Source organism: Scyliorhinus torazame, chromosome 11 (assembly GCF_047496885.1).
Source record: "Scyliorhinus torazame isolate Kashiwa2021f chromosome 11, sScyTor2.1, whole genome shotgun sequence".
In the NCBI taxonomy this organism is placed as follows: domain Eukaryota; kingdom Metazoa; phylum Chordata; class Chondrichthyes; order Carcharhiniformes; family Scyliorhinidae; genus Scyliorhinus; species Scyliorhinus torazame.
Window position 1 is genome coordinate 29,842,070 of NC_092717.1, and position 14,334 is coordinate 29,856,403.

The 14,334-nt window shown below is 50.6% G+C and overlaps 1 long non-coding RNA gene across 5 annotated transcripts in view; it reads right to left on the reverse strand.

Moving 5' to 3' along the window:
- The window catches only part of LOC140385208 (uncharacterized), a 348,523-nt gene that overhangs the window by 252,207 nt on the left and 81,982 nt on the right, over positions 1-14,334 (reverse strand). The window lies entirely within an intron of this gene.

Here is a 14,334-nt window from a genome sequence, read left to right on the forward strand (position 1 = left end):
GGAAGATGCTGTTCAGATCCAGCTACCTGATGGAGGCTGGTCAGCTCCAGCTGTTGTTGTTCGACAGGCTGCTCCCAGATCGTTTGTAGTTCGTATGGCTGATGGCTCCATCGTCAGGTGCAACAGAAGGGCACTGTGCAAGGTTGCCTGCCCACCACCAGATCCTACTTTTCCATATGTTGTTATGCCTCCTCCAGACACCTCGCACCACGAGGCCACCAATCTGGCAGCAATCCAGCCTGTCAAGGCACCGTCGTCCCCACCTCCACCTCTCAGGCGGTTGAAAGGATCAGACGCAAGCTGCAAAGATTGGACTTATAGACATTTATCTTGTAAATTTTGTTCTGTATCTGCACGCTAGACACCTTTTATGTATATATTCATCCACTCACTTTCATCCATTTGCCATTTGATGTAAATAGTTCTACATGTAAATACAGTCACATATGCTCCTAGCAACCAACGTTTTTTTTTAAAAAGGGGAGATGTCATGATATGCACTCATGCACATAATGAGATACAGACAGGCAATGACAGACACCCAGTACAGCCAATCAACACACAGGACAGAACGCAACCAATCACCAGGCAGAACACTAGAATGTGGTCTCCCACTATAAAACACACGAGGCATCAACATTCTGCCTCTTTCCACTGGTGACAACTGTAATGAGTCACGGTGTATATATCAGTTAGCACCTTCTACACGTGGGTCAGAGCTAATCTGGTCTAGTTAGTTATAGTAAGCACGCTTAGATTAGTAGAGTGTCTACAGCGAACTGTGTGCACTGCTTAACGAGTTCAATATAGCGTATTGAACTAACATCAACGTTTGGAGTCTACTTTCAAATACAACTGCATCCAGTTGCAGTCTGTGTTACCCCTGAGTGATTAACATGACAGCCGTGTTTGTTCAATCAGCTTGTTTCGTTAATACAGAAGATCTGTGTTGTTTCTCCTGTTCCCTTAAGACTTCTGCATTATTCAAAACATTATTACAAAAGCAGAAAGTACTAACAATGTGGTTCAGTCATGTCCTGCTTCTTATCTTGCTGTTTGTTTCCTAAAACCCTGAACATTCGCCACATTCTGCACCCCTTCCAACTCCCACAAATCCCAAGGCTGTTAACTGGCAGCTGACTGATTATCTGTGGACTGCATGGTGGAGGCTGGTCATCGCCCAGCAGAGGCCTGGGCACATTCACAATACAAAGTGATGGTAGGCATACCAAAAACCATTCCCAGTCTCACAACCCACACACACGGCCTTTTAACTTCTCACAAAACTCAATATTGCTGAAGTAATAAACATTATGCTCAAGCAGGGATTGGAATAAGTTGACCTGACTGACGTAAGCATCATCTAGGGTTGCCAACTCTGATTTAATGTATCCCTGGAGGTTTCATCACATACTTACCCGCAACCCATCAAATCCTTGTGATGCACTGCTTTCGTATGCTGATTGGAATGCAAAAAGACTCATTATCCAATTGGATGATGGTTGACCTTGAACCAAACAGCCTTTATTTTCCTTCCATTTTCAATATTTTTATACCTGGTAAAGAGAAATGTTAAAAGCAAATTACAAAAAGACTATGGGCGCGATCTACCGGCCACGTTGCGCCCAAAAGGCAGCGTGGCACGGTGCGATGCAGCCGTAGATGCCGGGAGATCCCTCTTCTGGGATCTACCCAGCTCGCCACACCTCGCAAGATCGCATTAGATGCCATGATGTAAATCCCGACCATTGTGGATCACTTTTTAGCAAATCTGCATTTTAGAGCGAGGCAGCTAGTCTCATTCTAATTTGCTCTCCCACGTTAGGATCTAACCCCTTCGCCTTGAGGACCTCGGGTGAGCGCCATTCAGTGCTGGTCCCCACAAATGGGGACCAGACAGAACGGCACTTGTGGGGATCTCCCAGGGGATTGGAAGCCCTGGGTGCTTTCCCTCTGAACAGGGTGGCACCCTGCAACTGCTGGTGGCACCTGGGCACCATAGCATTGCCTTTCTTCCTGGCACTGCCAGCCTGGCACCCCAGCACACCTGTCACCTGTCAGTGCAACCTGGGTGCCTTGGCAGTGCCAGGCTGGCAGTGCCAGGCAGAAAGACAATGCTATGGTGCCCAGGTGGGCGATGTCCCTCTACGAGTTGGCTACCTCCTTCTGAGTCTGCGCCACGCCGGCCATCACCTGGGCAATGCTGCCGACGCTCTCAGACATGGCCTGCTGTGACTTGGCCACACTGAGGAGCGGTGCTGTGATGATCAGGCGGCTCTGGCCACATGGTTGCTTGTGGGAGGACCTGTCCTGGGCCTCGGCCCCGCCTGCACAGAATGACCCAGGCCTTGCACACGCTGACCCAAATCCGACACCGTCCCCATTGCCTCCACTGCGGATGTCACCCGTGCGGTGTCGGCCTGGCTGGCACGCATGACCTGCACCACCCTCTGCTTCTGCATGCGGATGGACTCCTCCACCTGCACCCGCAGGTGGTGGAGGCCAGCCGTCATCCCCTCCCGTAGTCCCTGGGTCTCTGCCTGCACCTCCACTGTGGGTGGGACTGGGTGTTCCAAGAGCCCGGGACCCATCTGGGGGCAGCAGTTGGTTGCTGGGACTGGGCTGCCCCTGACCGTCCGGCCCCTCGGCTGCACCTACCTCCACCTCAGTCTGTGTGGTGCGCACCAGATAGTGTCCCAGGAGCCTCTTCACTAATGTGCCCAACCGAGGTGATAGTCTCTGAGATGGTGGACAGTGTTGGAGACAGCTGTGACGGAAAGTCTGTATCCTCCTCTGACCCGAGCTCCGGGGTATCCTGGGTCTCGGGCTGAGGGCTGGTGTTCCGGCTGCTCTCCCCGTCAGTGCTCGGCCGCCTTGGGGGCAACGGCTCTGGTACTGGCTGGGTGCAGGTGTCTCCGGATGGACCGGGCTCATCTCCAGCAGGTCCTGTAAGACACAAGATGACATGTATGGTTCGACAGCCGGACAGGAGGGGGGGAGGGGGGGGCATGGGGCAGGGTTGGGGTTGGGGGATGGGGGTGTGGATGAGGGGGGGTTGGGGGGGGGTCCACACATGTGTCATGAGGATCTGCAACTAACCAGGGGGTCTCACTTGCTCGCCCGCCGCCGAGTTCCACATCGGCGACCTCCTTTTCCTCCTGGTCGCCAACCACGTCACGTGCCCTGTGCTCAGGCATGGTGAGGGGCCGCAAGTCCGGTGCTCCCCCTCCGGTCTTCTTCCGCTCCCGGTGGTTGTGCGCGGCCTTCTCCTGGGGCGGGGCAAACACAAACAATGACACTGTTAGACAGTCCGGCACATGCAGCCCAGGGGTTGGGTAGATGATGGCCTCAGTGGCCATGGCACCCGGTCATTGCGGCTGGCATGGGTGCAGGCATTGGATACCAGTCCGGATGACATTGCCCACGGCGCTGACCGCATCTGCCACCTATACCCAGGCAAGGCAAACGGCGGCGCCTGGTGGCCTTCCTCCTGGGCCGGGGTACAGGGTCTTCTGCCTCTCCTACACGGCGTCCAGGAGGGTCTCCAGCTCAGCGTCCCTGAACCGTGGCATTGCTCACGTTCCAGCCATCTTGTTTTTTTGTTTTTTTAATTTAAATTTAGTGTACCCAATTAATTTTTTCCAATTTAGCATGGCCAATCCACCTAGCCTGCACATCTTTGGTTTGTGGGGGCGAAACCCACGCAAACACAGGGAGAATGTGCAAACTCCACACGGACAGTGACCCAGAGCCGGGATCGAACCTGTGACCTCGGTGCCGCGAGGCAGCAGGGCTAACCCACTGCGCCACCGTGCTGCCCTTCCAGCCACCTCATTGACTGGAATGATGTGTGTGGGGTAAGGCCCATTTAAGTGTGGCTGTGGCGTCTGAGTCTCATGTGCGGCAATCACAGACCCGGCGAAACCGGGTTGCGTTCCACGTGCTGATGGTGCTAGCCCATTGCTGAATCAGTGCACCTGTTGCTGTTTTTGCTGTCATAAAACACCACTGTATCCACGCTGGCGGCAGCACTTAGTTTCAAAATCGCAGAATCCAGCCCAATATTTTTGTAAGTTATGTAGTATAAAGGGCCAATGGGCTTGCCTTTGTAGGAAATCTGGTTCCAGAGGTTAGGTCAGAGGTAAGATGCCACCAAAAATGAAGTATATGCAGCGTACTCGTAACAACAGCAGTGAATTTGCCAGAGACTCACATAAGCGCAAACACATGCACGAAATTAGCGACAAGATAGACCAAGGTGAACGATCACTGGAAAATTAACAGGTTTTCCACTTATGAATTTGTGGATGAAGTCATACGATTAGAAGTTTTTGTAACTGTCAACATCTTTATTATGCCTTAAAAAAAGTAGCAAACACAGGCTCACAGCAAAAGTCGACACAGCAGCAAGTGCAAATATTTTACCAGTCGGAATATTGCACGATATCTATCTGGATGTCAATGATATAACCTACAACAGACACAATTAATTGCCTACAATGGGTTACCCATTCATTGCATTGACATGCAGGTACAGCGCCCGGGATTCTGCAATACGGCGGCTAAGTGTTGACGCCGGCGTAAACACGGGAGTGTTTCACACCGCCATCAAGAGGCCCCCTGGCCCAGCGATTCTGTGGCCCACAGGGGGCCAGCACGCCGCCGGAGTGCTCCACGCAGCGCCGGCGCCGATACGCAGCCCTACATTGCCAGTCGCGGGTCCACGCATGTGCACGCCGGCCGCTTCCACGCCGGGCCCGTGCAACATGGCGGAGGCTCACAGCGGGCCAGCGCAGAATAATGTAGGCCCCCCCCCCCCCGGATCACGCGCGCCTGCCGATCGGTGGCTCCTAATCGCAGGCCTGGCCGTTGTGGAGGCCCCCCCTGGAGCCTGATCCCCCCCCCCCAACCAGGACGCCCATTGCGGCCGCGGGTCTGAGCTCCCACCGGGTGGAACCATGTTAGAGCCACGCCGGCGGGAACGCGACTGGTCGACCATGGAGAATCATTGCAGGGCCTCTTTTGACGGCCCCCGACCGGCGCCGCGTGGATCGCGCGCACTCGGCTGGCGGCGATTCTCCAGTCGGAGAATCGCATCCCGACATCGGACCGGCGGTGCAGGCCGTCACGCCGTCATCTCCGATTCTCCGAGCCGGCGTGAGCTCAGAGAATCCCGGCCAGGATGTCTGCATTGAAACCACAAATATTCTACATGGTAGACATCAGCTGACCAGCAGTAGCAGGGTCGCCAGCATGTACGGAATGCAACATTGTGACCATACACAATATCACCAAGATACCAATTGTAGCAGAAGAAGTCAAGGATAATCGCACTGAGTCAATCCATGACCTACAGCAGATGTAACCAGACAGATCAACGCCATAGGGAAACTTAAAAGTGATGCTGTACTACACCTCATAGAAGATGCAATTCCATCGAACGGCCCTCATGGAAAGTGCAGTGTGCACTTTCAGGAGCAGCTAAAGAGCTGAATGACATGGAACGTAACAGCATTATCCATCGTGTGTACAGCACATTGACTGGTGCAGTTCCATCATGAGCATACTGAAAAAAGATGACGCAATTCGGGAATGCTTACACCCAAGACATCTAAATCTCACTCTAAAGAGGTGCCCACACCAGATTCCAGCATTATGGGAATCGAATATCAAAATCACAGAGGGAAAGATTTTTCTCCAAGTTGGACGCCAAACATGGATATTGGTTAGTTTATATGATAGAGGGGTCTCAAGAAATCCCTATTTTTAAGACACCATTCGGAAGATACTGCTTCCAGAAATTAATCTTTGTGTATCCGTCATTCCACTGTTCGGGCAGCATATGGACAGAATTACGGAAAATATCACTCAATGCGTACACATTGCTAATGATATTATGATGATGGGCAAAAGCAAATAAATCTACACTCGCTGATGGCAGTGGCTCGTCTCAAATCACCCTTCATTAACAGAAAGAAATATTGGATGAATATGGGTCAGATTAACTTTATTGATTATATCTACTCAAGCTTCGGGATCTGTTCTAACCTAGGCAAACTTGAAGATGTTAGAGACATGCCTGTTCCCAAGAACAAAGGGGACTTGGATTTTTCAACATCTAAGCTTCATACATATCCAACTTTGCCGATACACCATCATCACTGAGAGAGTTGCTAAGGAAGGATGTTCCATATGTACAGCAGGAGGACCATCAACATGTATTTAAGTCACTTGAACAAGCATTGTTAGAACAAAGAATGAAGAACAAAGAACAATACAGCACAGGAACAGGCCCTTCGGCCCTCCAAGCCTGCGCCGATCACATGTCCTATCTAGACCAACCACCTGTATCCTTCTATACCCTGTCTGTTCATGTGCCTATCCAGATAAGTTTTAAAGGTCGCTAATGTACCTGCCTCAACCACCTCACTTGGCAGTGCATTCCAGGCCACCACCACCCTCTGTGTAAAAAACTTCCCCCCGCACAATACCCTCCGTACCAGGAAACATCCTGGTAAGCCTTTTCTGCACTCTCTCCAAAGCCTCCACGTCCTTCTGGTAGTGCGGTGACCAGAATTGGACACAGTATTCCAAATGTGGCCTAACCAATGTTCTATATAATTGTAACATAATTCAGGAGACATGTGTGCTCTACAATGCTACGACCCAAGACAGAAAACAATCTTAGAGGGTTAGGAGCCTGCATTATGCAAGATGACGAATCAATTGCATTTTGTTTCAAACGTTTATCACAAGTGCAATCCAATTATTCAAACATAGAGCGTGAGACACTCATTCTAGTATTTGGTGTCACAAGGTTCCACATGTACCTATTTTGTAAACGATTTATTGTGAAAACTGACCATAAACCATCGGAAATGATTTGGTACAAGCCACTGATGAGTACACCACCCAGACCAAAATGGCTTCTGATCAAAATACAGGGTTATGCCTTCAAAGTCCATTACAAGCCTGATAACAAAATGGTTACTTTAGACACACTGAGCAGGTTATCCAATCTAAACTAAACTGCAGATGTCTTGCTAGACCTATAGGTAGTAGTGTAGTCATTGACGTAGAAGATGTACTCCAGGTTGGTGTGTTGAGTTTTGGTCAACACAAGCGTAACCAACTTCAGGAAGAAACAGAAAATGGTCCATAACTGAAGGCATTACAGAGAGTCATTGCAGAAGGTTGGCCTGATATGATAGAGGAAGTGCCAGACATCCTCAGATGTCTTTTGCAGTATAGAGATGAACTAGCTATTTCAAGAAACATAGAGCGCCACGGTGGCGCAGTGATTAGCACTGCTACCTACGGCGCTGAGGACTTGGGTTCGATCCTGGCCCCGGGTCACTGTCCGTGTGGAGTTTGCACATTCTCCCCCTGTCTGTGTGGGTTTCACCCCCATAACCCAAAGATGTGCAGGTTAAGTGGATTTGCCACGCTAAATTGCCTCGTAATTGGAAACAAAAATAATTCGATACTCTAAATTTATTTTTAAAACGGTATTTCAAGAAACATGAATTTCAGGGGAAAGCACCTGAAGCTCTTCACCAGGACATTTTGTCACAGCTACACCAGTGCATAGAGGAAACAAGGTGGCTGTGTATTGACTAGGGCTCAACAACACTATCGACAAGGTGGTGAGGAGGTGAGAAGCATGCCAGAAACACCAGCCACCTCAACACAAAGAATATTTACACCTTATCGAATGTAGAATGATGAAAAATCCCCCAGAGTTATGGTTTATGAGTTTGCACTTTGGAACAGTTACAGAATGGAAAAAAACCCTGTTTTTTTTAATGGTCATGAAACAGCAGCCTGTGTGTGAATCACACCCCAAGAGACATTAACATTTAAACAATAGCCTGAGACTGAGTTCAAGCATGGCCTCTCCAGAAGCCCCTACAGTGGAGCCAACTCCAGATTCGGTGCGAGGATAGTCCACAAACCCCATTAGCGCCTCCATCCCAACAAAGGCCCAGTAACAGACTGTTCCATCAAACAATCTACATAGCTTACCCACAACATTAGGACATTGGGCCAAAGAATCAAGATGAATCCCGGATGCAGTTACCACATACTGCAAGACATAAGCAAGTCAAGATTGGGCACGCAGATAAGCCATCCGAGCAACTATAACATGGGAGAAGACACAAATTCAGTTTTGTTTTTAAGAAGAGATAGGGTGCAGCCCAGTTCCAATCGTCCAGGAAGATTCAAGTTTAGCTACCCAGGTGGATCGAGATCAAGCCTGAGAAACAAGGAGCAACGGAAACCTCACCAGAGAAACACCGACGGAACACACCCCAACTGACCTGGAATGCAGCCGAGGGCTTCAACGATGTCCGGGATCTGGTACCTCCAACCAGCAAAGCAAAGGGGGAACCAAAACCGCATTTTGGAAGCATCAGTCCAGATCATAGTGGTGAGCATAGGTCCTGACACCCCAAACCCCAATCCAGTCAGTCAGGCGAGGGAAGTGTTTTTTTTTCTTTTGCTTATGGTATATTTGCATGTTCCCTTCTTTCTCCCTCATCCATTTTGTATTATTATAGTGTAAGTTTGGTGATTTCATCTTGTTTGAAATAAACCCTGGGCTGGATTCTCCGATTTCCAGGCTATGTCCGGGTTCCGTGGCGTTTTACTTCAAAAAAATCGGCAGTGCCCCAGCACCGATCCGATCCTCCGACCGGTGAGGGACTAGCAGCCGCACCACCTAAAACACCCGCCCTCCATGACAAAAACGGCCGGAGAATTACCGGGTCTGTGGCCGCGCATGCGCATGCCGATGACTTGCAGCAGTCGCACCGTACAACAAATCGCCGGCCGTGCGCGGACCCGACCTGCCGAATAGTGCCCCCTGTGGACACTGCCTCGCCACCCCTTGGCAACTCCCCACCAGTCTCCCCGGCTCTTGCCAAAGTCCCCCTGGCCAGCAACACGACTGTGGCGAGGCTGGACACAGTCCGCAGTCGCCACGCCGGGGGGGTTTCCGACCGCTGAGACTATGAGTCAAATGCGCGGTCAGAAGGCAGCACGGTGGCGCAGTGGTTAGCATTGATGCCTCATTGGCGCCGAGGTCCCAGGTTCAATCCCGGCTCTGGGTCACTCTCCGTGTGGAGTTTGCACATTCTCACCGTGTCTGCGGGGATTTCGCCTCCACAACCCAAAACTGAGCAGGGTGGGTGGATTGGCCACGCTAAATTGCCACTTAATTGGAAAAGATGGGGCGGGATTCTTCGACCCCTAGCCAGGGTGTCCCACAGGCTAGGAATAAGCCATGGGAATGCAGACTCTCATAGCAGAACACCCTACACAAATTTCCATCATACCCTTGCTTTAAAATCACAACAGCTTTATTAATCGCGATGACTTTCTCCTGATCTCTGACCAAGTTTCCAATCATTAGGTAATTGAAGGATACCTCAAGTGTGTCTGTAGCAAACACAGTGAGTTCAATTTTCAGCTTGTTCAGTAACTCTGAAGAGATCATATTGGACAATGTGCCACAATACACTGGCAGACCTTTTAGGGACATGTGTGCTAAATGGGGCATAAACCATGTGACAGCCTGGTCACTATCCCAGATCCAATGTTTTGCTAAGCGAATGGTTCGCTCGGTTAGGTCATTAATCATAAAGAGCCAGGAAGTTAAACAAGATCTCCGTATCACCACCTTACATTTAAGAGCAACACGGTTAGACATGGGCTTCCTGCCACCAGTAGAAATCATGCTTTGGAAGGCAAGTTCGGACAACCTGACCAAGCCATTACCTGTCACATTTCTCAGAAGTACAGGAGAAACCTCTCAAAAAATATGGTAGAATGAAGACGGTGTCTGACCGACATCCAGGTGCAGAACTGCCTACTCTGCATGCAGGACAAAAGTCTGGGTCATTTATCCTACCCAGGAAACTTGGTACCCACAGAAATATCCAAAGTGTGCAATAATAATAATCTTTATTGCAGTCACAGGTAGGCTTACATTAACACTGCAATGAAATTACTGTCAAAATCCCCTATTTCCCACACTCCGGCGTCTGTTCGGGTACATTGAGGGAGAATTCAGATTGACCCAAGCTGGGAATCGAACCTGGGACCCTGGAGCTGTGAAGCAATAGTGCTAACCACTGAGCATGAGAGCCTATGAATTCACAAACCACAAAAGCCAGCTCAGGGAATTGTACAACTGTATAACACCGAGAAGATAAACTGTGTCTAGAACACATCCAGAGATGAACTCAGAGAGTGAAATTGTGGAGGATCACCATGAAAACAATCAGCAGTCCGACAGGACACAAGATATCAACACACCTACAAGTCAAGTGCTACGTCTAGATCTCAGGAAGATCATCCATTACACGATCTGAGAAGATTGGCAAACCCACCTTACATACGTTTTATACAGTCTTAAACTCTCAGATTCTTAAATCTTAAGCTCTTGAACAGAGATTTATAATATGCGCGATGCTCCGGAAAAATTTCAAAGTGTACTAGCGAGCGGGAATTGCTGCGAGTTTCCCAGTGCTCAGCCCAGCATGGCCGGCAACGCTATTCAACGTTAATTTGTCCACTTATTGAGGCTTCACGGGCTTCTAGCCCCTAATGACAGCTCGCCAGCTGATTCGCCAGGACCGCACTCGCCAGCTGCCTGGTAACAATGTCGAGCAGCATTTAAACTGCACTTGCTCAGCCAACCCCCGCCAGCTCACGATAATGGCGCCGAGGAAACCGGCCCCAAGATTCAGGGATGCTGACCTGGAGAGGCTCCTGGATGCGGTGGAGGCCAAGGGGGATGTCCTATTCCCCCGAGGGTCCAAGAGGGTGAGCCACAAGGCAGCAACTATGGCAGCCGTCAGCTCGTGCCGTGTGATCAGGAGGACTGGCCTCCAGTGCCGGAAGAAGATCAACGACTTACACCGGGCAACATGAGTGAGTAGACACCAATTCCCCCCCCCCCCCCCCCCCCCCCCCCACTTCCCCCCAGGCAAACAGCAGTCAGAGGTCTGCTGGATCCTTGGACCCAGCTAGGTCCCAACCTGATGCTGAGCCTCTGGAACATGGTTACCTGGTTACCTGGAGCTGATGGAGACGTTAGGAAGCGGCCGGGACACTCAGAGGGAGGTATCAGCGTCACTCCAGCAGATCCATAGCAGCTTGAAGGAGTCCCAGAGGCTACGGATGCAGGAGATGGCATAAGCAATGAGTGCCATCGAGGTCAACACTGCTCGGGTGGCGATAGCAGTAGAGAGTTTGGTGGTGGTGCAGGTGATGGGTGTGAGCGAGCAGACATGCAGGGATCAGACAATGGCATAGATTGAGGAGCACCAGCGCCCACCTCTCTGAGGGTTATTATCACACCCCCTGCCCTCGACAATGACCCGCTGACAGTACCAACATAGTACCAGCATCCTGGAGTGATGTGACATTTACCCTGGGAAGGTGGGAAATGGGGGTGGTGGGTGAATCAGGATGCAAAACGATGGACCAGGCCACGTCCTAGGTGAATCAGGCCAGTATAAGGGCCTCCCTGGCCCTCCGGGCTTGCCGGATCCTCACCGTTGCCACCTGTCCTGCATCTTCTGGCTGAGCCTCAGGTTCCTCCCCGGCACCTGCAGATCGGGCGCCTCCTTATAATCCTCATCCCCATTGCCCTCCCTTGACCTCCTTCTCCTCCTCCTCGTCCTCATCCTTCTTCTCGGAGGTGGTTACATGTTCCTCGTCACCAACCTCCAGCTCGTCGCCCCGCTGCTGTGCGAGGTTGTGGAACCGCATCTTGAGGAGTCCGATGCACTGTCAATGACAGCCCGGGTGGCCGCATGGGCCTCGTTGTATCGGCTCTCCACGTCAGTCTCTGGCCTCCGTACTGGTGTCATTAGCCAGATCCTAAACAGATATCCGTTATCCCGCAGAAGCCAGGCGCCCAATCTGGGGTGCTCCTCGAAGAGGTGGGGGATGACCAACCGCCCCAGGATGTAGCTGTCATGGATGCATTCTGGGAAGTGGGCACACATGTGCATTATCTTCATTTAGTGGTTGCAGATGAGTTGAATGTTTTAAAATTTTTTTATTATAAATTCACTTTTTTCCAATTAAGGGGCAAGTTAACATGGCCAATCCACCTACCCTGCACATCTTTGTGTTGTGGGGGTGAGACCCACGCAGACACGGGGAGAATGTGCAAACTCTACACGGGGCCGGGGTCGAACCCGGGTCCTCAGCGCATGAAGCAGCAATGCTAACCACTGCACCGCCAGACCGCCCCTAGACGAGTTGGATGTTTGGTTAATGTAGGGCACCCCCAGGTGGCCTGGTGAGCGCAGGGCAATATACGTGACATCTATGACCCCCCTGGACCTGGGGCATCCCAGCGATGGTGGAGAAGCCTGCTGCCCGGGCATCTTGCTGGGCTTGGTCCATGTCAAACACGATGCAATGTTCCGCCCAGGCATACAGGGCATTCGTGAACTGCCGGATGCACCTGTGTGCTGTTTGCCTGCGAGATGCCACATAAGTCTCCGCACGAGCCCAGGAATGGTCCCGAGGCGTAAAAGGTCAGGCCTGTGATGACCTTGACAGCCACTGGGAGCGGATGTCCTCCTCCTCCACATGGTGCCAAGTCCGTGAGGATATGGCACAGGTGCTGCACCATCTCCTTGTTGAGGCGGAGTCTGCTGAGGCACACGTTGTCCTTCATTTGCTAAAACAACCAGCGGCACCTATGCATCCTGGACTGTCGCTGGACTCCCCTTCTGGGTCCCTCCCTAGCCTGATGGGCGGCCGGGTCCTCAGGGTGTGGGGCAGGATGCAGCACATGGGTTGCCAATCGAGCATCTGCAGACGCCGCTGCTGCCCCCTTCTCCGGCATCGAGAATGGGTGCACACGATCCAGGGGTTGGCGTGGTGGTGCGGAGAGCGGTTGCTCACTGTTTGGCCCCACAGCCCCTCCCACCCTCCCATGACAGCCCACCCTTGCAGAGGGTCCCCCCCAACCCCAGCTAATGGTCCTCCATCCCCTGCCGAGCTCAGGGGAAGGATGTCCCTGGGCTCTTTGCTTGCGAGCAAGGCTGACTACTCACCTCCTCAGCTCCCCACAGAAGCCCTTCCGCCAGTAGTAATCGGCACCAGCATGAACACTTGCTGGGGAGGCCGCTGAATGTTGGGAGGCCATTGGATCACGGGTGGGCCTCGTTAATTGTATGGAAATGGGGCTTTAGTGGTGATAATTGGTTGATCTGGCGAGATCCCGATTTCGCCTACGGGAGAAGGTTGGTTACATTGCGAACTGTTTGGTGCCTGGCACGGATCTCGTTTTTGGCCTTTCCCGCTATTCACCGGCCTCATTTTGCTTGAGCGTGAGTGGAACGAGGCCGGAACATCGTGCCCATTTTGTGTGAATAGTTTTCACAACTACCCTAATGTATATGTATTTTCACTCTTATTGTTTGTAATTTGATCCTGGAAATAAAGGCGGATGTTGTAATATCGCTTTAAGAAAGAATATGCCAATGAGTAAGTAGCCAGGATTTAAACCATGTGACCTGCAGACATTGTTCAGAGGAGCTTTCAGTTTTGCAAGCAGCATGTGGTGTGAAGGAATTGCAGCTGTACTTTACTGTTTTTTTTAAAATTTAGAGTACCCAATTCATTTTTTCCAATTAAGGGGCAATTTAATGTGGCCAACCCATCTACCCTGCACATCTTTGTGTTGTGGGAGCGAAACCCACGCAAACACGGGGAGAACGTGCAAACTCCACACGGACAGTGACCCAGAGCTGGGATCAAACCTGGGACATCGGCACCGTTAGGCAGCAGTGCTAACCACTGTGCCACCGTGCTGCCCTTACTGTCCCTCGTTATGACGAGGACAAAATTCAACAAATAACAAAAGTATATAAATTAGAGCCACTCATTTTTAAAAATCTACAGCAAATCTCCAATCACATTGTTCACAGTGATTTTATAGTTAAGCATTGCAAGAAGGAGAGCATTTGTTGGGATATAGGATGGGTGCACAGGTTTGCTTGAAAGATGTGAAATTTGTCTTAATTCTACCGAGAAACAGTGAGTGAAAAAAAAAATGTTTTTTGATTTGTGCCTCGAAAACGAATACTGCTTTCCTTATCTGCAATTTGTTCCCTTTCATATGACATTATTAAATCCATAATCTAAATCCATGTAATCTCAATATTATTGTATCTTAATCGAGGAGCAGTCTTTATCTGGGATATGAAATAGATAGAATGTGCCATCTGTTTAAGATGCGGTTTTGATTTTTTTTTAAATTTAGAGTACCCAATTATTTTTTTTCCCAATTAAGGGGCAATT